Here is a 25,318-nt window from a genome sequence, read left to right as displayed (position 1 = left end):
TACTTCAAGGAAACAAGAGAGGTTCAGGGCTTCACACTGGACAACTGGCTTTCAAGGAAAACACTGGCTTTTATAGAAAAATATCATTTTATTGATCAGTAAGGGACCCCACTGAGGTCAGAGAGGGAATAAAAAAGCAGATGAACCCTGGGAGGAAGGGGTTGGTGCCAGACACACACTTCCTGAAAGGTTAACACCTGGTGGTATGTGGGCAGGCAGAATAGCCATCTCAGACGGTGGATAAAGAAACACTGAATTTATTTAAGGAAAGGGGATGGCGGATGGGATATCCAAAGGGAAGGGCTGCACAGCACTTAGCCAAAGGGACACTGGGTCGATGGTGGCAACACCAGGAGGTGGAGTTTCATCCCTGTAGGGGGGAAGCTCTTGCTGTCAGTGGGTCTTGGGGCTCAGAATGCGGATGTGCAATCAGGAGTTTTCAGGCCAGTTTTAACCCTTTAGATGGAGTCCAGCAAGTTGTTCTGGTCTTGGTCCTCCCGTGGCAGGAAGCTTGGACAAGTCTTCCCGGTCATGGTTCTCCTGCGGCGGGAAGCTTACAAACGGCAGTTAAGGGTTATATTGTCCTCGAGTCCTAACGCTTTCCAGGAAGCAGGACTTCCTAAGTCTCCCTGTTCCACTCCTGAGACCCCAGACCGAAGGCTCCCTGGGGTATCACAGACTGTTTCTTTCCGTTTCAGGAAGCCTCCGGGTTTGTGCTGGTGACCGCTGGCAGTGACTCAGGGCAGGAGCCCAGCTGGTAGACGGGGTGGGCCCCTGCTAAGGCCACTCTGCACTCCCTCTTTGCTCCTGGATCCTCCGGGGCTCACAGAGGGCAGACTTCTCTTTCTTCTGCCCGAGAAGCGACTCCAGAGGACTGAGCAGAGGACCAGCAGGTTTTCTGCAGGGCCCGCTTCAGCCCTGGGAAGCTCAGAGCAGCCTCCCAGTGGAAACCTCCGTTCCTGAGGCTCCTTGCCCCTGTCTGTTTGGTATGGAAGCGGGCTCCTGGCTGAGGAGGGCACAGACAGAATGGCTCAGGTTGTAATCACCAGTGGTGGGCAGTAGGGAGGTCCCTGTAATCACCAGTGGTGGGCAGTGGAGAAGGCATTTGCTGTCTTAGGCCATTAAACATTTGTCCTCTCCACAGAATGCCTCAGCCAACAAGCTTTGGTGGGGTCAGCCACCTTGCTCCAATCGTCGAATTTTGGGGCTGGAGCAACCAAAGTCTTCATCCAGCTCTTCCACAGGGTGACATCGCTTGAGGGCTCGTCTGGGGCCTGGCTTCTCTGCCTCCGCCTTTGCTGGGGTGAGCTTCTGTGGGGTCAGCCTCTTGCTGTCATGCTCCAATCGTGGAATTTTGGGGCTGGAGCAACCGAGGTCTTTGTATGACCATTCCATAGGACGATGCCTCTTACATGCTCCTCTGGGGCCTGGCTTCTCTGCCTCCGCCTTTGCTGGGGTGGCCAAAGGGGCATCCCCAAAGGACCGGCAGCCACCGACCAGGCAGTAGGTCTCCCCGTGCCAGCCCGCTCGGGTTTCGCCCCCCGTTTGGTAGAGAACATGGTAGTGACCAGGTGTAGGAGGGAAGGTGGGAGCCATTGCTGCTGGAAAGAAAACCAGAGCTGATCAGTCACATGTGCTGCCAGGACACCCCCTCTCTCAGGTCTCTCCCCAGGTTCTTGCTGAAGCTTCTAATCTGCTTGGCATCCCAAACTCAGCCTTAACCCATCCTGAGTTCCCTACAGAGCGGGTGTTGCTGCAAAAGCAATTCTGTGGGGCCTAGAACAGCAGCAGAACAGAAAATCGTCCCTATTTCCAGAGAAAACAGACCCTGAAAATAATTGCGCTCAGGACTTCCTCCATCTCTCCCTCAATAGAGGAAAGATTTCTTACAGTGCATCACTTCGGAGGCTTTAAGGAAATGCCTTCCAAGTTTTTTTGGGAAAATAACAGAAATGGGTTTCAGAAGCTCTCCCACCTTGGGAACTCCTCTCAGGCCCCATTCATACTGCCTTTTTTTACTTCACTTTTTAATGTTTTTATTGACTTCAGAGAGGGGAAGGGAGAGGGACATAAAGATAGAAACATCAGTGAGCCCTAGCCAGTTCGGCTCAGTGGATAGAGCATCAGCCTGTGGACTGAAGGGTCACAGGTCAAGGGCACATGCCTGGGTTGCAGGCTCGATCCCCAGTGGGAGACATGTAGGAAGCAGCCAATCAATGATTCTCTCTCATCATTGATGTTTCTATCTCTCTCTCCTTCTCCTTTCCTCTTTGAAATCAATAAAAAAAAATTTTTTTTAAAAAAAAAAGAAAATATAGCCCTAGCCAGTTTGGTTCAGTGGATAGAGTGTCGGCTTGTGGACCAAAGGATCCCGGGTGTGATTCTGGTCAAGGGCATGTACCCCAGTTGCAGGCTCCTCCCCAGCCCAGCCCTGGTCGGGGCTCAGGCACGAGGCAACCAATCGATGTGTGTGTCTCTCTCACATCAAGGTTTCTCAGTCTTTCCCTCTCTCTTCCATTCTCCCTGAAAATAATGGAGAAATATCCTCAGGTGAGGATTAACAAACAAAAATTAATCAATCAATTAGTTAATTAAAAAAGAAAAGAAAATATATGTCCATATAAAATGTGCATATTAAAGTTTACAGCTGCACTACTCATAATAGCCTGTTAGTAGGAGAAAAATACAAATGTTCAGCTGATGAACAGATAAACAAAATGTGGTATATCCATACAATGGAATATTGTTTAGCTATAAAAAAGGAATGAAATTTTTACATGGAAGTCAGATTACAGTGTCTACAAATAAAGTTTCATTAGACAGCTGTGCACCCAAGGGTCTCGGTTCAATTCCCAGTCAAGGGCACATACCTGGGTTGCAGGTTTGATCCCCTGCAGGACTAATAAAAATCAAGGGAAAAAATATCCTGAGGTAAGAATTATCAACAATAACAAAAACAAACAATGTTTAAGTAAAGGAAGCCAGAGAAAAATATGGCACATTGTGTGATTCCACTGTTACAAAATGTCCAGAGTAAGCACATCTATAGGGACAGAAAGTAGAGGAGTCATTGCCTACGGCTGAGGAGCTAAGAAGACAGGGGAGAGGGATGACAGCCATAGCTAAAGGGAATGGGGTTTCTTTGGGGCATGGATAAAAATGTTCTAAAATTGTGGTTATGGTTACACAACTCTGTGAGTATATTAAAACTTGCTGAAGTATACACTTTAAATGGGTGAATTGGATAATATGTGAAATATATATATATATATGCCTGTTAAATATTTGGCAATGATTCATCTAATAAAGGGTTAATATCGAAAACATATAAGGAACTCATACAACTTAACAAAAGGAAGACAATACAATTAAAAAATGGGCAAAGGACCTAAATAGACACTTCTCCAAAGAGGACATACAGATGGCCAAGAGACATGAAAAAAGCTCAAAGTCACTGATTATTAGAGAGATGAAATTAAAATGACAATGAGATATTAACTCACACCTGTCAGAATGGCTACCATCAACAAATGACAAGTGCTCGTGAGGATGTGGAAAAAAGGGAACCTTGGTAAACTGCTGATGGGAATGAAGAATGGTGTAGCCATCATAATAAACAGTATTGAGTTTCCTCAAAAAATTAAATATGGATCTGCCATTTGACCCAGGGATCTCACTTCTAGGAATATATCCTAAGAAACCCGAAACACCAAGCAGAAAGAATGTAGTATGCACCCCTATGTTCATAGCAGCACAATTTACAATAACCAAGATCTGGAAAGAGCCCAAGTGCCCATCAGTGGATGAGTGGATAAAAAATCTGGTACATTTATACCATGGAATACTTTACAGCAATAAGAAAGAAGAATCTCTAACAAGTTGAAACAGCATGGAGGGACCTGGAGAGTATCACGCTAAGTGAAATAAGTTAGCCAGAGAAAGACAAGTATCACATGATCCCCCTCATGTGTAGAATCCAAGTAACAAAATAAACTGACAAACCTGGGGATCCAGAGATGCGGAAGCACGAAGCACGGAACAGAGTGCAGATCTCAGAGGGAAGGCCAGGGAGGAACGATGGGAAATAATCCACTAAGGACACTGTGTGTATATGTGTCTGGCCCAAGGCCATAGGCAATGGGGCAGTGAGGGCCTGGGGTGGGCCGGCTGGAAGGGGTCAATGGGGGGATAAAGAGGGGACTTTCAACAATAAAGAATTTTTTTTTTTTTTTTTTAAGAAGAACCCACACAGAGAAGATAGGCAGCAATTCAATTTTCAACCCAACGGGGGGAAAAAAAGAGAGAGAGAAAGACAAGTATCACAGAATCTCACTCATATGTGGAATCTAATGAACAAAATTAACTGATGAACAACACAGATCCAGAGACATAGAAGCACAGAACAGACTTCGAAATGTCAGAGGGAAGGAGGGTGGAAAGCGATCAACCAAAGAATTTGTATGCAAATATGCATAATCCATAAGACATAATCAATAAGGTGGTGTAGGGAGGGAGGGGCCGAGGGCAGGCTAAGGGAATCAAGGGGACTTAATGTAATACTTTCAACAATGAAGATTTTTTTAAAAGCTGTTAAAAAGAAACCATCGGAGGTGTACTGTTGGCATGTTGACACAGCACATAGTTGTTTAGCTTTTCACAAAGCACCTGTCCTCTTGCTGCTTCACAAACAGCCAGGCATTAACTCCTAACTGCTGAGAAAGCCTACATTCAGAGAACAGACTGACTTGCTCTGGGGCCCTGGTCACCAATGGTGAGGTGTGTGTGTGGACTCCCTGTCCAGTATTCACCACAGCACAGACCTTCCCAGAATTACAACAGGAGATGGAGCAGCCATCCCTCACAGCCTCAGGGAGAGGAGAGAAAGGAGGAAACTCCGCCCCAGACCTGTCCCTCCTGCTGCTCCACCACCATTCCTCACTCCATTCCCAATCCAGCTTCCTCCTCCCCGCTCCTCCCAGGCCTCCCTCCTTTCCTTCCCAGGACCACAGTGCAAAGCTTCCCCTTCCTAAGCCTCACTCTGAGTGCTGGGAGGGGGGGGGGGTGGTAAGGAGAAGGACTGGGAAGTTTCTCTAGAAATTTGGCCCATATGACATACCAGGAAAGGGCTCAGAAAGAGTGAGGAACCAGACTAAAGTCATACAACTGCCGAGACTGGTTTTGGCTCAGTGGATAGAGCATCGGCCTGCGGACTGAAGGGTCCCAGGTTCGATTCTGGTCGAGGGCATGTACCTTGGTTGCGGGCACATCCCCAGTGGGGGGTGTGCAGGAGGCAGCTGGTCAATGATGATTCTCTCTCATCGATGTTTCTGACTCTCTATCCCTCTCCCTTCCTCTCTGTAAAAAAATCAATAAAATATATTTTTTTAAAAATAAAGTCATACAACTAACATCTGACCTTTGATTTCCTTCATATGTTCGAGAGTGAGATGAGGGTTTGGGGCTGGGACACAGTGTGAGGTGAGCAAAGCTCCAAATCACTCCTGTTTCTTCTCCCCACAACCACCCAATCCACAGCCCCCCTGAATGTCATATTTCCAAAACCACCAAGCACTTCAATACGCCTGGAATGGAGGATGCTCTTTAAAAGTAGTTAATTATAACCCTAACTTGTTTGGCTCAGTGGATATAGTGTCGGCTTACGAGCAGAAGGGTTCCTCCCAGGTTCGATTCCAGTCAAGGGCATGTACTTTGGTTGCAGGCACATACCCAATAGGGAGTGTACAGGAGGGAGCTGATTGATGCTTCTCTCTCATCGATGTTTCTAAGTCTCTATCCCTCTCCCTTCCTCTCTGTAAAAAATCAATAAAATATATATTTAAAAAATAGTTCATTGTAGCCCAATGGTTGAGTGTCGACCTATGAACCAGGAGGTCATGGTTCAATTCCCAGTCAAGGCATATGCACAGGTTGTAGGCTCAATCCTCAGTATGAGGCGAGCAGGAGGCGGTGAATCAATGATTCTCTCTCATCATTGATGATTCTATCTCTCTTACTCTCTGAAATCAATAAAAAAAAATTTTTTTAAATAGTTAATTGGTAGCCCTTCACAGTTTAGCTCAGTGGATAGAGCATCAGTCTGTGGATAGAAGGGTTGCAGGCTTGATCCCTTGCCCTGGTGGGGCACATGTGGGAGGCAACCAATCTATGCGTCTCTCTCACATAGATATTGCTCTCTCTGTCTCTCCCCCTCCCTTCCATGCTCTCTAAATATCAATGGAAAATATCTTCAGGTGAGGATTAACAAAACAGAACAAAAAAGGTTAAATAAATAAATAATTGTAGAAAAGTCAGAAAATACAGATAAAGGAAAAAGGGCCACTCAGTCTCATTGTTTAGATATGAACATGGAGGTGGCCATGGGAGTATTTTGGGTTTGCTCTGGAGCCAGCCACCTGGGTTCAAATCCCAGCTCTATCACTTACCACCTGCGACTTGGACAGCTCATTTCACCTCTCTGACCTCAGTTTCTTCACCTGTGAAATGAGAATTATAATGGCACCTACTGATAGAATTGTGTGAGAACTAAATGAGGCTGTAAAGCACTAAAAACAGTGCATGGCACACATTAAGCACTCAATATAGACATTTCCCCAGTGTTCTTTATTTCATCTATATTTTTCCTTACAAAAATGAGATCATTCTGTAACCACTATTTTATAACATGGATCTCATGTTAACTGAATTATAAACATCTTCCCATAGCATTAGAAATCCTTCTGTAGACTATTTTTCTTAAGACACAGATATAGAATTCCATCCCTGCAGGGGTATTTCAGTGTGATTTTTCCCCCACACCACCAAACACTTTCTCCTTGTCTTTGATTACTTCAGGACAAATTGCTAGGGAACTGCTGAGTCAAAGGGTGTGCAGGTGCTAAAAGCTTTTGGCACATACCAGCCAAACTGCCCTTCAAAAAAAAGTGTAGAACTAATTTTACTTGCACCAGCTCTGAAGAGAAGGGCTCCTTCTCTCCAGTGCCTTGTCTTCTCACCCCAGATGAAGTGTTGTTTTCTGTCTTTTTCTTATTTGTAGTTCAAGCTCTTCCTAATGGAACCCAGCTTGGATATCTGCTCAATCCCATGATCCCCCCCAGAGGTCCTGGACTGATAATCAACTCCCCCAACACCAAGGCTCAGTCATAATCCCCAAATAAAACCAGGATTTCTCTTTTTAAAAAAATCCTCACCCAATGATATTTTATTACTTTGAGGGAGAGGAAGGGGGAGGAGGGAGAGAGAGGAGCATCGATGTGCGAGAGAAATATCGATCACTTGCCTCCCACACCAGCCCCAACTGAGGATCAATCTACAATCTAAGTATATGCCCTGACCGGAAATCAAACCTGTAACTTTTTGGTGTCCGGGATGGCACTCCAATTAACTGAGCCACCCAGTCAGGGCCAGGATTTCTAAACTGAGATAATATAGGTAAAAACCCCACCACGCTTGGGCCAACTTCTCATTATTTGAAACATGGCTGTAGGAATTTTAGGAACAGGGATGGCATCTCAGGAAAGCTCTATAGGCAACTACAGTGCACATGGGGAACCTGAGGCCCGGAAGAGGAAGTCTCCCCAATAAGAAAAAGTCAGAAACATCTAATAGAAAAATGGGTGAAGAACATGAATAGGCAATTTAGAGAGGAAACCTAGCTGAATATTAGTATGCAAAGAGATGTTCAAATGCATTGTTTAAGAGGAAAATGCAAGCCAAAACAAAGAGGAGATACCAATTCACGGAGTGGCAAAATTAGGAAGTTGGACAATACCAAGAGTTAGTAGGGGAAATGGGACCCTCATGCACCACTGGTGGGTGTAGACTAATATCCTGAGACCCAGCAATTCCACTCCTGAGCAAATGTCCCAGGGACCTTCCCACACAGCCAAGGGTATTCACTGCAGCAGTTGTCTGTGGTAGCTGGGAATAGAAGATAAACTGGATGCCCCTCTCTGGGGGAATAAATATGTAAAATATGGTAAAAGCACAATATGGAATAATTATGCAGCAGTTCAAAACAATGAAATAGACCAAGGTCAACAAACCAAGGCCTGTAGGCCAAATTTGACTTGCTGCCTGCTTTTGCACAGTTTGGCTCTTGAGCTAAGAATGACCCCATTTAAAAAATAAATTTTTAAAAAAATTGATTTCAGAAAACAATGGAGAGGGAGAGAGATAGAAACATCAGTGACGAGAGTCATTGATTGGCTGCTTACTACATGCCACACTGGGGAGCGAGCCCATGACCCAGACATGTGCCCCAATGGGGACTCAAACCATGACCTCTTGGTTCATAGGTTGATGCTCAACTACTAAGCCACACCGGCTGGGTGATTTTTACGTTTTTAAATGGTTGGGGGGAAATCAAAAGAATATTTTGTGCCACATGAAAATGACATGAAATTCCAATTTCAGCATCCACACAGTTTTATTAGAACATAGCCAGGCTCATTCGTTTGTGTATCGTCTATTGTTACTTTTGTGCTTCTGTTATCGGTGGAAGTAAGGTCCTTGGTTTCCCCTTGGAATAAGCATTTCTGGAGGCCCTCGGTGGAGAATGAGATGTGGTAGAAAGGTTTATCTCTGTGGAATTACACCCCTGCATTTCCCAAGTCCCATTTCCCTTAGTTCAGTCATAGAAGTATAGCTGGGGTATCAGTAAAGCTGAAATGAAAGCTAGTGTCCTGAGTTTCCTTTCCAGGTTAGAGTCAGGTTCAGGTCAGCATCAGGATACTAGTTGTAGTCCATTAGTCCATTGTGTGTGTGGTCCACATAGCTGTGGGCCATGTGGACGAAAGCCAGAAAGCCAAGTATGAGCCATAAGTCAGGCGTGCCAAGAGGAACCAAGAGAGCCAAGAGCATAAGAGAGCAAGTTTTGCCAGGTCAGTGCAGTTCAGTGGTTAAGTGTTGACCTATGATTCAGGAGGTCACAGTTCAATTCCCAGTCAGGGCATAGGACTAGGTTGCAGGCTCAATCCCCACAAAAGTGTGTGCAGGAGGCAGCCAACTGATGTTTCTCTCATCAATGTTTCTATTGCTTCCTCTCCTTTCCTTTCTAACAGGGGTCCTCAAACTTTTTAAAGTGGGAGCCAGATCACGGTCCCTCAGAGAGCTGGAGGGCCGGACTATATGAACTACTAATTCCTACTGTAACACCTCAGCTGCGCTCACTGCCCAAAAAACCTGGCGGGCCGGATCAGACTCCTCTGCGGGCCGCATGTGGCCCGCGGGCCGTCGTTTGAAGACCCCTGCTTTCTAAGATCAATAAAAATATGTTTGCTTGTTTTTTTTGTTGTAGGGTTGAATCCTGGGTTCAAAAATAAGACCACTGGAGGCTGATGATTAATTTAAAAAGCAGACAAGAATTTATTGAAATATCTGGCCAGGACAGACGCGAGAGCACCACACACAGGTGGTCTCCATACGACTGCACCGTTTCAGGGTTAGGCAATCCCTTTTTTTTTTTTTTTTTTTTTTTTTTTTTTTTTTTTTTTTTTAGGCAATCCCTTTTAATGGTTCAAACCACAGGAATTTTCCTTTGTTCTAAATTCTAAATCTTAAAGACTACATTCTAAAGACTGGAGTCGGCCCACAGGGTTGTTGCTAGTCACATCCTGCTGGACATTGGAATGTGGCCCTATCTTGCAATAGCCTATAACATAGAAGCAGAGCTCAGAGGTTATCTACAGTTTCTATCTCTGAAGGTTACTGAGTTAGTGGGAATTACTCTCCTGTGCTCCTGGTCCCAGGCAAGGAAAAATTGCCTTAGCCTCCAAGTCTCCACCTGAAAGTTAAGGTAAATAGTTTTTTGTTTTTTTCCCCCCCTCGTGTTTAATCAAGTATAAGAGCCAAACTAGAAGGGTTAAAATTCAAACAGCAGTATTTACCAAAGTATGGTTGCCACTATATTTCATTTTTAAGAGAGCAAGTTTCTTTGGTTAGAGAATTAAATATTCCAAATCTGCTCAGGGTTGTAGTCGGCTAAGTCCATTCTGGCCAACCACCCCTGTTCTCACGAGTGACTGATAGAAAGCACTTCCCCTAGCCATCCCAACTTTACTGCATATGTCTATTTTCCCTTTGTCCAGTCTCCTTGTTTTGCAGGGAACATGCCTATAATGTCTGGCATTCCCTTTGCTCCTTTCCTACTATTCATAATTAGCTAATTACGCCGAAACTGGTTTAGCTCAGTGGATAGAGTGTCAGTCTGCGGACTGAAGGGTCCCAGGTTCGATTCCAGTCAAGGGCATGTACATTGGTTGCCTGTAGGGGGTGTGCAGGAGGCAGCTAATGGATGATTCTCTCTCATCGATGTTTCTAGCTCTCTATCCCTCTCCCTTCTTCTCTGTGAAAAATCAATAAAATATTTAATTTAAAAAAAACAATTAGCTAAGTACAACAGTATTATTACAACGGCAGAGTTGGGTTGTTGCAACCTATATTCCTGTCAACCTAAAATATTTCCTATCTAGCTCTTTACAGTGAAACTTTGCTGTCTCCTAAACTAGACAAAGAAATTTGGATAGATCTATACCATATACAGCTAAATGAAAGAGTAAGTATCAGTTATCTGTTGCTGGGTAACAAATTACCCCAAAACTTAATGACTTAAAATAAAGATAAACATTCATTATCTCACAGAGTTCCTGTGGGTCAGGAATTTGGGAATGGCTTGACTGAATGGTTCTGGTTTGGGATATGTCATGACTCATGAGGTTACAGTGAAGATGTAACTGGAGCTGCTGTCATCTGAAGGTTTGACTGGGGCAGGAGAATCATTCAAGGTGGTTCACTTACGCACTGGCAAGTTGGTGCTAACTGTTGACAGGAGACCTCTGTTCCTCTTGGACCTCTCCATAGGGCGGCTTCAGTGTCCCCACAACAAGGCAGCTGACTTCCCCTAGAGTGGGTGAACCAAGAGAGAGGAAAGGGGAGTTCGCAATGTCTTTTATCACCTAGCCATGGAAACTGCACACTGTAATCCCAGAAATATCTTATTTGTTGAGTAGGGTCAGCTCTATTCAAGGCAAGAAGGGACTGCTCAAAGATGCAAACACCAGGAGGCCCACTGGGGGCTATGGTGGAAGCTGGTTTCCACAGTAAGAGACAGAAAGTGATATAGAGTAGGGCACCCTTTAATTAAAAAAATTAAGTCACATTCACATGAAGCAGAACTACATATTTGACAAAGCTACCCACAAATTCAAAGGCATTTATTAAAAAGATTAGGGGAGCAGAGTAATGGGAGCAGAGGGCAAGGATACAAAGAAATAAATGAGGGAGTGAATTAATAAAACCAGAGAGGAACCTTGCCCAAACAAACTGTGAGTGTGGGCTTCGAAATGAGGTGATTATTCAGTTCTCTGACTCAAGTTCCTCCCCTCCTGCCCAGAAAAGAGGGAGGAAGATTGAGAAAATAGGTTCTTTATCCAAGATCACAAGGTCTCCGCCTTCCTAATCAAGACTTGCTCTCTTTGCCTAATACAGCCTCATTCAACATGTGGTTGAGCTGCAGGGTCTTCAGAGAGCTCTGGTTCCTGGCTAATGTAGAAAAGGATTTTGCCTGCGGGGTAAGATGTGGGAACCAGCAGAACCAGCCTGGGAAGAAAAGGCTTAGTTATTATTCGGATACAGGTACTGGTGGATTGCTCACCCTCCTGCCAGTGTTCTCCCTTTTCTGGAGATAAAGGGCTCTTAGAGTGCAGAGCCCTGTGAACACCCCCAGGCCAAGCCGAGTCAGTGGGAGAATCAAAACTCTCATTTCTTTCAAAATACAGCCTGTAGCTCTAGGTCTTGTGACTTCTTTCATTTTAATCGTCATGAAGTCTGCCAAGTAAGATCTGTTATTTCAAGATGCTCAGAGAAGCGAATTAAAAAGTTGTCTTCCACTATTTTACCTCCCTGTGAATTCATTCATTCATTCATTCATTCATTCAGTAAAGACTTACTTAATACCCACTATGTGCCAATAATGGTAATACAGCAACGAACAAAGCACGCCAAGCCCCTGCCCCCATGAGTGAGGGGTGGGAGGGGTAGAAGAGATGGATAGTAAAGGAAAACTAAATAAAACAAAAACTAAAATAGGATAAAGAGATTAAAATCAGGATGTTATCAGGGTATAACGTGTATTTGAACTGAGACCTGCAAGATGAGAATAAGCCGGTCCCTAGAAGAGTAATGTTTTGGAGTGTTTTAAATGCCCTGGGGTTGGGATAAACGTGGTGTCTGAGATTATAGAGAGACAGGCCTCAGATCAAATAGGACTTGGCAGCTAGTTATTAAGACTTTGGAATTTACTCTATCAGATTGAACTGATTCCACAATTATTAGCTCTATGTCCCCAGGCAAGTTACTTTACTCCTCTGAGTCTCCTTTTATTTCTCTCTCAACTGGAGTTAATTATCTATCCATTGTGGCAGGCAGCCTTTCTAGTGCTTCCCAGTAACTGGCCCTGGTATTCACACCCTGTGAATGAGGGTTGAGTCACTTCTCCCAATGCAATACAGTGCAGAAGTGACGTATGGAAGAAAAAAAAAAATGAATACAGGTGTAATCATTTCCTATTCCTGCTGTAACAAATCACCACAGACCTAATGGCTTAAAACAGCACAAATCTACAATCTTGCAGTCCTGGAGGTCAGACATGTAAATGGGTTTCACTAGGCCAAAATCAAGGTGAGGAGTGGGCTGTGTCCCTTCTGGAGACTGCAGCGGAGAATGTTTCCTTGTCTTTTATAAATTGTAGAGGCCGCCTGCATTCCTCAGCTCTGGTCCCTTCTGCCTTCAAAGTGCATCACTTCAACCTGTTTCACCGTCACCTGGCCTTTCTTTGGTCACTAATGATCCTGCCTCCTCCGTCTTTCCCTTAGGGACTCTTGTGATTACACTGGGCCCGTGTGGACAATCCAATACACTCTGTCACCTCAAAATCCTTAATTTAATCACATATCCAAGGTCCCTTTGGCATGTAAGATATCACACTCACAGGCTCTCCAGATAAGGACATGAAGAAAAAAAAAAAGGGATTAGGACATGAACATCTTTGAGGGGCCATCATTATTCTACCTACCTTAGATGGTAGATTGCTATAGGTCAACACTCAACTACTGTATTTTGTGATTAGGTAAGAAAGATTGTAGTCATTGTCCTGAGTGCCTTTGTTTTCTCTCCCTGATGGAGTTGGAGGAGCCAGCTGCCTGCAGGCAGCCCCGTGAAAAGAGGACCATGGGGCTAAGAACTGAGGCTCCTGGCCAACAGACAGGGAGGACCTGAGGTCTACTAACAAGCATATTTGTGAGCGTGGAAGTGGGTACTGTAGGCCCAGGCCAGCTCTGAGGTGACCACAGCGCAGGCCAACAACTGGACTACGGTCTCATGGGGAACCTGAGCTTGAAACTGAGCTAAGCATCTCCTAGATTCATGACTCTCAGAAACCATGTGAGAGAACAGTTTATGATTTAAGCTGCTAAATAGTTGTTTGTTTTTTTAAAATATATTTTACTGATTTTTTTTTTTTTTACAGAGAGGAAGGGAGAGGGATAGAGAGTTAGAAACATTAATGAGAGAGGAACATCAATCAGCTGCCTCCTGCACATGCCCCACTGGGGATGTACCCACAAACAAGGTACATGCCCTTCACCAGAATTGAACCTGGGACCCTTCAGTCCACAGGCCGACGCTCTATCCTAGGGGTGTCGAACTCAATCAGAGAAGGGGCCAAAATCTAAAATCCAGCCTAAATCGCGGGCCGAATGGTTTACTGAACAGTCATAAACTGACAATGTCATAAACTGACAGCTGAGTGCAGTGATGACAGCGCGGTGCGGGCCACATTGCAAGGCCTGGCGGGCTGGATTTGGCCCGCGGGCCTTGTGTTTGACACATGTGCTCTATCCACATAGCCAAACCGGTTAGGGCTAAGCTGCTAAGTTCTGAGGTAATTTGTAATGCAGTAATAAAACATTGTCATTCATTCACCAAATATGTATTAAGTGCCTATGCTATGTGCCAAATTATTGAGGTATTGGGAATACAACAGTGAATAAGACAGAAAAATCTCTACTCTGATGGAGTTTACAAACTACTGGGGGAGACAGACAGCAAACATAGGAAGTCAGTAAATTATACGAAATGTCAGAAGGTGACAACTGCTATGGTGAAAGAGTAGAGCAAGGTAGGGGAGACAGGCTAACCTAGGAAGGCTTTGCTGAAAAGTTCTTATTTGAGCAATACTTGAATGAGTTGAGTGAGGAAACCATGCTCTTTATGGGAAAGAATATTCCAGGTGGAGGGAACAGCAAGTGCAAAGGTTCCATGGTGAGATTGTGCCCAGCTTTTTAAAACAAAACAAAACAAAACAAAACAAAACAAACAAACAACAACAGGCAAGCCCTGGCCAGGTAGCTCAGTTGGTTAGAACATCATCCTGATATGCCAATGTTGTGGGTTCAATCTCCTGTCATGGCACAGACAAGAATCAACCAATGAATGGATACATAATTGGAACAACAAATGGATATTCTCTCTCTCTCTCTCTCTCTCTCTCTCTCTCTCTCTCTCTCTCTCTCTAAATTAATTAAAAACAAAAAAACCAGCAGGGATGTTAGCATTAGAGTGGAGTGTACGAAGGGCAGAGTGGTGGCAGAGGATTTAAAAAGTGAGTTTGTAATGGTGAAGGACTATGCTAATCACAGTTTACTTTAATCTTTGTAGGTTTGAACCCAGCTTGTTATTCTAACCTGCTCCCTCTCCCTCTACCCCCTAAAATTAAAGCTTGCATGTTAGAAGTTTTTTGGTGTACTATTACAGGGATCTGCAGTTTCAGCTCCCATGTGGCCTCAAGACGCCAGAAAATTCAGATAACAAAACAACAACACAAGTGACCAACTCAAAGCTGCTAACCACAAAGATCCATATTGAGACCTACGGGAAAGCATCCTACACATTCTCCCCTTTCTGAGCATATTAGAAGAACGTGCTCTTCCAGATCCTGTCTGGGCCTGGGTTGGCTTGATCACAGGGACTCGCTAATGCCAGGATCTTTATCGAAGGTGACCAGAACAACCACCCCTCATCCCTGCACGTCCACAAACCCTCCCCTGATTTCTTTGTTCTGCTTCCCCTCTCCATCCTGAAAAAAACAAAACAAAACAAAAAAAAAAACCCTGCCTGCACTGAGATGTTACGATGGTTTTTGAAAACAGGAATCCGACATCTTCTCAGCTGTACCTGCATTTGGTTTCAAGGTGAGCATTGAAGTAGATTACATTTGTTAAGCTTTTTTAATCTATTAGTTGCTTGACAAATTAAAACTTTTTCTTCTTTAAGAAACTAAATTTTTATAAAATTGTGAGCCCTGGCCGGTGTGCCTCAGTTGGTTGAGCATTGTTCCATGTACCCAGAGGTTGCTGGTTCAATTCCGGGGCAAGGCACATGCCCAGACTGCAGGTTCAGTCCCCAGTTGGGGTGCATACAGGAGACAGCTCGTCAATGTTTTTCTCTCATATGGATGTTTCTCTTTCTCTCTCCCCCTCTTTCCCTTCCTTGCTCTCTAAAATCAATAACATATTTTAAAAATTTGTGAGATAATCTCAAGTATACACAAGAAAGGAAAAGATAATAGTGTAATTAATTTAACCACAACCTACCCTAATAAAACTCTAACAGCTATTGTTGAAGTCTCCTATGTACCTTTCCCTATTCCAACACCCTTTTCTGCTCTAAACATCACTCAAATGTAGTGTTAATCATTCCTTTACAGGCCTTTATATTTAGTCCATATGTGTGTATCCATAAACAATCTCTAGCACTGTTTTTCAGATTTTAAATATATAAAATATATATTCAAAAAGCAAATCTTACATCATAATGTATTATTACATGTCATATATATCAATAAATATGTATCATTGGTATAGCAATTATATCATTCTATAATTTTGTGGGTTTTTTCCACTATTTCTGAGATTTATCTAGTGTGATCTATGAGGCTCTACTTCATTCTTTTCATTGCTGTATAATATTCCAATACATGAATATATTACAATTTATTAACATAATGTTGAAAAATAATCATGCTATTATTACACCCAATGACATTATCAGTAATTTTTAAAAAATATATTTTACTGATTTTTTACAGAGAGGAAGGGACACAGATAGTTAGAAACATTGATGAGAGAGAAACATCAATCAGCTGCCTCCTGCACACCCCCTTCTGGGGATGTGCCTGCAACCAAGGTACATGCCCTTGACCAGAATCGAATCTGGGACCCTTCAGTCTGCAGGCTGACACTCTTTCCACTGAGCCAAACCGGTCAGGGCTATCAGTAATTTTTTTAAAAGGAAAGTTGGCTGATATCTTTGCTTTGGTGGAAGGGGTGCTCAGGTGCTCTTGGTGGGGCGGGCCCACTTCCTCCTCACCTCCCAGGCTTCTGGCTGTGCAGGATGGTGCTGGCCCTGAACATGGCGACCATACACAGAACTGGCAATGCCTGTTCTTGCAGATCATGTGCCGGATGCTGCTCGGGGTGGCTGGCTTTGTCTGGCTGGATCTCCACTTCATGACAATCACTACACCTTGCCATGGGCCGCAGGCTCCATGCCCACCATCTTGTGGTGAATCAGCCCATTGTGGTGAAAGGTGTTGCAGGCCTTCCCATTATTGGGTTCAGTGCTGTACCTCTGCTTGTTCCTCTTGTCAGGGAGCTGGAGCAGTTTCTGAGGACCATTCACTGCAGGTGGGCAGACCTGGCAGCAGCTCCTTTCGCTGCAGTGGCCAGAGATGGAAAGCAATTTCTATCATCTAATACTAAAATGCCCCAATGGTCTAAAATATGTCTTTCTACAACTAGTTTACTCAAATAAGAATTTAAACAAGGTCCATCCAATGTGTTTGGCCATTATGTCTCGTAAGTCTCTTTTATTCAAAAAGTCTTTACTTCTTTGTAGCCCCATACCATCGAATTATTGGAGAAACTAGGCGATTTGTCGCACATCCTGGATTCAACTTGTTGCTTCTTTATCTTCTTTTTTTTTTAAATATATTTTTTATTGATTTCAGAGAGAGAAAGGGAGAGTGGGGTAGAGAGATAGAAACATTGACAGCTGCCTCCTGCACACTCCTGACGGGTTGGAGCCCGCAACCCAAGCATATTCTCTGATGGGAATCAAACTGTGTCCTTGTTCATGGACCAATTCTCAATCACTGAGCCACACCGTTGGGCTGCTTGTTGCTTCTTATAGTGTCCTGATCTAATTGAGTGTTTTGGTGGGGAAAGAAAACTGTCACATATAGTGCCCCATTCAAACTCACTGTCACCAGTATGGTACAAACCTACACGATGGGCCTCCTATTAATGATGTAATGGGAAACAGGTAACATGGCCTCTGCAATGTTTTACCAAAAGTGACTTATCTGAATCTAAACATAGGACCAATTCATACTGTGGGATCTTGTACAAGATAACTTGCCTGGTCTCTTCAAAACCGTCATGAAAGAGTTAGGTGAACATTGATTGCATGCTAGATCACAAACAAAACTATAGCTATATAGGATATGACTGAGAAAATTGGGAAAATCTGAATATGAAACTGTGTATGAGATAATACTATCATGGTGAGTTTCTTAGCTATGATATTGGCATTGTGGCTGCATGGGAGAATGTCCTTGTTCTTAGGAGATGCAGACTGGAGAATCTGGAGCAAGGTGTCAGAACGTCTGCAAGTAACTCAAATTTTTGGTTCAGCCAAAAAATAAAAATAAAATCTGTGTATAAATAATCTGGCAAAGTATATTGACAATTGGTGAATCAAGATAAAAGGTATAAGGGTGTCTGTTCACTGTACAGTTTTTTTAAATATACTTTTTAATTGATTTCAGAGAGGAAGAGATAGGAACATCAATGATGAGAGAGAATCACTGATCAGTTGCCTCCTGCACCTCCCCCACTCCCCTACCACTGGGGATCAAACCCACAACCCTGGGCATGTGCCTTTGATTGGAATTGAACCAAGGACCCTTCAGTCTGCAGGTCAACGCTTTACCCACTGAGCCAAACTGGCTAGGGCTGACTGTACAGTTTTTAGAACATTTCTTTTGGTTTGAAAATTTTAAAAATAAAAAGTTGTGGGAAAGACTGGTTTGTTCACGGAGCTACTGGGCTCCTCTGGCATTACACTGGGTGTCCCCGATTTATGCTGACTTTGGTCTCTCCTACCGCCTGTCAAGTGCTCCAGATCTCTTTCCCTCAGGTGCAGGGACCCAGGATGGAGAGCCTGAATCTCCTCATTTTGATGCTGTAAAATTCTAGCATTATCTTGTGCAGGTTCTGCCACTTCCAGGGCTCCCTCTGCAGTCAGACACCGCCCCCTGGTGGCCATTGGCATGCACACAGTGTCCCCACCAGGAGGCGGGCAGGATCCTACAGCTCTCTCTCTTACCAGGAGGCACCCAAGTAAAACACCCTACAATCCCAACCTGTTCATCACGTGCTTTACAGATACTAACTCAGTCCTCACACCATTTCTAACAGGTGGGGTTATCGTACCCCCCTTTAAAGACAAACTAAGCCCTGGCAGGTGTGGCTCACTTGGAGCATTGTCCCATGTACTAAAGGGTACATTGATCTCTCCATCCTCTCTCTAAAATCAATAAAAACATAACCTCTGATGAGGATGTAAAAAGATGTTTTAATAAATAAAGATAGCCCTAACCAGTTTGGCTCAGTAGGTAGAGCGTCGGCCTGCGGACTGTGGGGTCCCAGGTTCGATTTCCGTCAAGGGCATGTACCTTGGTTGCGGGCACATCCCCAGTGGGGGTTGTGCAGGAGGCAGCTGGTAGATGTTTCTCTCTCATTGATGTTTCTGGCTCTCTGTCCCTTTCCCTTCCTCCCTTTAAAAAAAAAAATCAATAAAATACATTAAAAATAAATAAAGATAAATTGAAACTCAGAGAGGGGAGACGATGTGCCAAAAAGCACCCAGCTAACGCCACAGCCAACTCCAGATCCAACGCTGTGCCACTACAGTACAGCTGCTTCCAAGTTTGGTGATGTGATGATAATAAAATCGCAGCTAGAAACATCTGTTGTGTGACTTTGGGCTATGTACGGTACAACATTAACTCATTTAATCCACAACAGCCCTAGGGGGGTAGGTTCTATTAATAAGCTCAATTTACAGTTAAGGAAACTGAGGTACAGAGTTTTCAAAATCTGCCCCGTCACTCAGAGAGGAGTACAGACTGGGAAAAAAGGCAATGAGGAGCACTGGAAATGTCCATTTGTTCAGTTCATTACTGTTTACTACTACCTAATAGGTGCAGGATCCTGAACTAAGTATATGAATGTGCAACAAGACAACAAAACAATGCTACTAAAGGAAAAAAATAATTAAAAGAAAATCTAATCTACTTACAAAAATGTGCTCCTGAAAATAAGATGTTCAACAAGGAGAATGAACTATTTTACAATCAGTAGAAATAAAGGTAAACGTGGATTACTTACTGATTGATCTCTTCTAGGGGAAGGGAGAGAAAGCATAAGTGAACATAAATGGTTTCACTGAACACTACCAATGAGTCCTAATTAAGAGTTGGCTGCCTGGCTGGTGTGGCTCACCAGTTGAGTGTTGACCTATGAACCAGGAGGTCACGGTTTGATTCCTGGACAGAGTACATGCCTGGGTTTGGGGCTTGATCTCTGTTGGGGGGGGGGGTGCAGGAGGCAGCTGATCAATGATTCTCATCCATGAAGTTTCTATCTCGCTATCTGAAATAGAAAAAAAATTTTTTTAAAGAGTTGGTTGAAGCCCTAGTTGGTTTGGCTCAGTGGATAGAGCGTCAGCCTGCAGACTGAAGGTTTGAATCCAGCCAAGGGCACCTGCCCAGGTTGCAGGCTCGATCCCCAGTAGGGAGCGTGCAGGAGGCAGCCAATCAATGGTTCTCTCTCATCATTGATGTTCTATCTCTTTCTCCCTTTCCCTGCCTCTCTGAAATCAACAAATATATATACACACACACACACACACACACACACACACACACACACATATATATATATATATATATATATATTTAAAAGTATATATATATATTAAAAAAAAATATATATATATATATATATTTTAAATGGCTAAATATTTACCTCAAAGAAAAGGATGCCACTACCATTCTGCTGAGAAATTCAGAAGAGGAACTTGTTACACATGTACTAAATCCCTGACTTTCAGAGAATGCCATCTGACCACACCACCTGCAACCAACTCCTGCTCCAAGCAGCTGCCTCCAGGGTCCAGGCAAGTCCAGCAGTGGCTCTTGCCTGGGCCATCTCCCCTCTTCCCTCTTATGATGCTCCACCCACCCACCCCCATCCCCGCCCCAAGACGGCACTGAATTATGTAAACTTTCTTAGAAGTCACCAGACTTGGTGCACTGGGCTGCTGTCAGTGACTCACTCTGTCTGAGCACATTCACAAAGCGGTGCTGTAGCTGGGATTGGAGCACCAGGACCAGCCCAGCACCGCCCCTCCTCACCTACACACACTTTTTAGCTTACACACAATTAAACAAAATACTTGCTGAAATTTTGTAGAAAACAGACAAAGACTTCATTCTTTTTTAAAAAAAAAAACCTCTTTATTAAGGTATGACTGATATAAAATGTGTACATAATGTATACAACTTGAGTTTGAATATCATTTTCATTCTTGCTTCCTTGGAACCATGTTGGTCCGTATGTTCCATGAAATGTTGTCTGACATAGTAAAGGAGATAGCTGGGAAAATTGGCTAAGAGTGTGAATAAACTGGAGGAGTATTGACTGAAAAACAAAACAAGCAGATCATCCCTTGAAAGTAGCTGTGTTTTAACTTAGATCAGTGGTTCTCAAAGTGTGGGAATTTTCTAGAACTGCAAATGCTTTGTTTGAATCACATCTACTGGTTACTTTTTTAAAAAAAAAATCTATGTAAAATTTTTTAGCTTTCTTATTTTAGCAGGTATTTTCAAACTTGAGTTTTATCTCTTTGAAAATACTAAAAAACCCTGGCCAGATAGCTCAGTTGGTTAGAGCATCATCCCAAGATGCCAAGGTTGTGGTTTCGATCCCTAGTCAGGGAATATACAAGAAACAACCAATAAAAACATAAGTGGAACAATAAATTGATGTTTCTTTATCTCTCCTCTCTAAAATCAATGAATAGCCGAAACCGGTTTGGCTCAGTGGATAGAGCGTCGGCCTGCAGACTGAAAGGTCCTGGGTTCGATTCCAGTCAAGGGCACATCCCCAGAAGGGGGTGTGCAGGAGGCAGCTAATCGATGATTCTCTCTCATCGATATTTCTAACTCTCTATCCCTCTCTCTTCCTCTCTGTAAAAAAATCAATAAAATATATAAAAAATAAAATAAAATCAATCAATAAAAAATGTAATCAACTTCTAAAAAATTGCGATTTTATACTTTTTCTCTGGTAATTCCAGCATTTGAAGTACTTGTGTCAGTGTTTGTTGTCTATTATTTCTGCATGTTCCTTTCAGGATGTCTCTCTGTATATCTATTTTTGAAAATGTGCTGGAAGTTACTAGAAAAAGGGTATGTGTGCATGAATACTTTGATGTCTGAGACATTACGTGTCCCTATAGATTATATTTATTCGCTTCTGTCAGTCACCGGGGCACACCACAGTTGGATTAATGTTGTAGATTTTGAAGGCTGAAGTCCCCTACACCTCGAAGACGAGCTGCACTTGAGACACATACTCATCTCCATCCAGTTCAACATTTTCTTGAAGGCAGTTTCCTTTGGGGTTCCAGTTCAAATGGATGTGTGTGTGTATGTGTGTGTGTGTGTGATTATTCAGACTCCCAGCTTTCAGCACTTTTACACTTGTACCCCTTACACTGCACGTCCACCGACCTCACAACTGAGGTTCACAGGGGTCTCCTTCTGGCAACAAACGGCGTCGGGCGAAGGCAGCCCTGAGTGTTGGAATTACAAACCATCTCTGGCTCCTCCTAGAGTTTGATCCCTAACTTTCCACTCCACTATTAGCTCTTCGGAATGCTTTTCTTTTCCCAACATTCCATCCAGCTTACGTTTTCTACAGAAGAGTTGGTCCTAATGACCTAGGCCACCATTACGGGAATTGCAACCCTTCACTCAAAGCTTCCTGGTCCTCCCCGCACAGGTCTCTCCTGCCCCGGGGGGAAGGGAGCAGAAGGGAAGAATGACAAAGGACAGGTTGGTGTCTGTTTTTATGACTTTGTTTCCGGGGGGAAGTAGACACTTACACTTCCTCAGGAAAAGCTACATCCTTTCAGAGGGAGGGGATATGGTTACCTGGAGTTTCTCCACTTACCTAATGTCACATGCTCAACTTATCCCCTTTTTGTCCAGTGGGCCTCGCGAGAGGAGATGGCAGTGTCCAGCCACTGGGCAGAGTGACAAGAGAGGGGATGGGCTGACCTGAGGGGTTCTGCTATGGGGCACGAGGGGCTGCCTGGCGCCGGCAGCAGGACGCCCGCCGAGCTTCTAGAAGCGCTCGGGCCGGCGGGAAGCGAACACGACGCGCCGCGCACGAGCCTACGCAGACCGGAAGTCGGCGTGCCGGCCGCCAGAATTCCATGCCTCTTCCAAGAACACCCTCCTCCGCGGCGGAATACGTCAGACCGGAAGCGAGGGTGCTCCCCGCCAAGGCTTTCGGGAAATGTAGTCTTCAGCTGCGCGGGTCCGGTACCTGGAGGACGGGGCGCTTCTACCCTGGCACTCACCCGTAAAGTGTTGGGGGAAGCAAGCGGACTTCCTTTGACACATCTTTAAAGGGCACACCCAGATCTTCCTGTTATTAATTCTAAATTTGATGGTACAAACCTTTTCAAACTATGTGTTGTCACCTGCCACACTGTCAAATCTCCCTTTAGGATCCTTTAACCGGAGAGAAAGCAATTTTATGCTTTCTTATGATTGTTAGTTCAGCCCATTTCTAAAGTCCAAACTCGTACCCTATTCTCCCCCCTCCCCAATTCTCATTCGAGGATATTTACCCCATTGATTTTTATTTTATTATTATTTAAAATATATTTTATTGATTTCTTTTTCTTTTTTTTTACAGAGAGGAAGGGAGAGGGATAGAGAGCTAGAAACATGGATGAGAAACATCGACCAGCTGCCTCTTGCACACCTCCCACTGGGGATGCGCCCGCAACCAATGTACATGCCCTTGATCGGAATCAAACCTTGGACCCTTTGTTCCACAGCCTGACACTCTATCCACTGAGTCAAACCCGTTTTGGCCACCCCATTGATTTTTAGAGAGAGAAACATTGTTGTGAGACACATCGATGAGTTGCCTTCCTCGAGACCAGGGGCACCGAGAATGGAGCCTGCAACCCAGGCACCTGTCCTTGATGGGGACTCGAACCCGTCACCCTTTGGTGCCCAGTGGATGCTATAATCTTCCAGCAACATCAGCGAGGGCTCATACCTTATTCTTAGGTGCCTATATGCCCAGCCGGCTTCTCCTAGCATTGGATAGACCAGAGTGAAGGAAAAGGAAGGTTCGGGTCACCTGGGTTAGTCCTGTTTGACCTGGGACCAGTGGCCTGTCCCAACAGGGAAGTCCTCTCTCAGGGAGATGGGTGATTGTCTAGGCAGTTTCACCCAGTTCCCTGTGTTCATTCACGGTGGGGCAGACTAGTCCATGCAGTCTATGCCTCTAACCCAGTGGTCGGCACACTCATTAGTCTACCTAACCAAATATCAACAGTACAACTATTGAAAATTCTTTTGAGAGCCAAACTTTTAAAACTTAAACTTTTTCTAATGCCACTTCTTCAAAATAGACTTGCCCAGGCCATGGTATTTTGTGGAAGAGCCACACTCAAGGGGCCAAAAAGCTGCATGTGGCTCATGAGCTGCGGTTTGCCGACCACTAGGTTAGGGCAAGAACTCTTTCTTCTTTCTTGGATCAGCTTCTCATCCTTGGGAGCATGAGTGTCTATTTTTCCTTCTCCTAAATCCTTTGCACACACTACATGTACAGGCTAAACACGCTCATACTCTGAGGGGAACCAAGCAGGTGGCTTTATAGGGAGACCAGATAAGAGCAAGAGGCTGAGTTTAATTATTAAAGGTTTAGAGAACCACATACAGTAAATACTATGCATCATACTCCTTTAACAAATGTAAATATCTTGATACATATATATATATATATGTATGTATCAAGATATTTATAGATATATATAGAGATATATATTTTAAAGATATGAGTTTAAGCCTTCTTTTATTCCTTCTTATTCCTCTCCCCATTAGCTTCAGCGGAAACCACCACTCTGAAGCTGATATATTTTTTAAAAACATATTTTATTGATTTTTTACATAGAGGAAGGGAGAGAGATAGAGAGCCAGAAACATCAGATCAGCTGCCTCCTGCACACTCCCCACTGGGGGTACATGCCCTTGACCGGAATTGAACCCAGGACCCCTCAGTCCGCAGACCAACGCTCTATCCACTGAGTCAAAGTGGTTTTGGCTGAAGCTGATATTTTAATTCCTTCCTACTTTTACTTATGAGTTGATAAAAATAGGTTAATAGATTTTTACATGGAGATTTTCACATCCTCCATAATTTTATTTTCAATTGTTTTCAATATGGTAGGCATGTAAATACATGTACATTCAGTCCAACCATTTGTTAAATATTTGAAATTCTATGCTGGGACAGGATACAAAAGTAGCCACCCTCAATCATCAAGTTGTTCACTGGCTGTTTGTACTTTTCTGTATGCATGTTATGCTTCAATAACATATACTCCCACTACCCCCAATCTCTACTCTCATGGAGCTTACCTTCCAGAGTAGGACATAGAAAAGAACAAATTAAATATTTAGAATGCATGGGCACAGGAGTAGAATAGGCAGAGATAGCATGTTTTGCCAGATGCTCTGGTTCCTTAATTTAAGGAATTGTGTTGTATTATATAAGAATATGCTACAAATTATCATATTAACCCATTTGCTTACTGACAGACATTTGTGTTGTGTCCATATTTTCACTATTTCAAACATTACTGCAATGAGCATGCTCATGTAAGTCTTTGTGCTCATATAGGAGAATTTCTAGTCTAGGGTATACATCTCGTCTAGGGTCATGAAGCATGCTTAGCTTCAAATTTACTGAAAATTACCAAATTACTCTCAAAATAATTATACCAATTTACCCTCCTGCCAGCAGTACAAGCTCTCATTTTTCTCCTGTAAGACTTCTAAGTTTTTGCCAGAAATAGCATCTACTGCTTT

The 25,318-nt window shown here is 43.7% G+C and overlaps 1 protein-coding gene and 1 long non-coding RNA gene across 3 annotated transcripts in view; one reads left to right on the top strand and one right to left on the bottom strand.

Annotated features, from left to right (window-relative positions):
- LOC311610140 (dipeptidase 2-like) overlaps nt 1–25,318 on the top strand; it is a 564,319-nt gene that overhangs the window by 127,894 nt on the left and 411,107 nt on the right. The gene's annotated exons all lie outside the window — the stretch shown is intronic.
- LOC311610192 lies at nt 1,141–23,006 on the bottom strand. 2 transcript variants are annotated; one of them, XR_014792912.1, is made up of 4 exons: nt 22,377–23,006; nt 10,816–10,918; nt 6,444–6,494; nt 1,141–1,601 (listed from the first exon to the last, which is right to left on the bottom strand). It is a non-coding gene; the product is annotated as an uncharacterized lncRNA (long non-coding RNA). The 2 variants fall into 2 exon arrangements; XR_014792913.1 differs by having other exon boundaries at nt 1,141–1,598.

The sequence above is a fragment of the Pipistrellus hanaki genome (genome assembly GCF_964339955.1).
Source record: "Pipistrellus hanaki genome assembly, chromosome: 15".
NCBI classification, from domain to species: Eukaryota; Metazoa; Chordata; class Mammalia; order Chiroptera; family Vespertilionidae; genus Pipistrellus; species Pipistrellus hanaki.
Note: the sequence above shows the minus strand (reverse complement) of the source record. Positions and strands in the feature narration are given on the sequence as shown.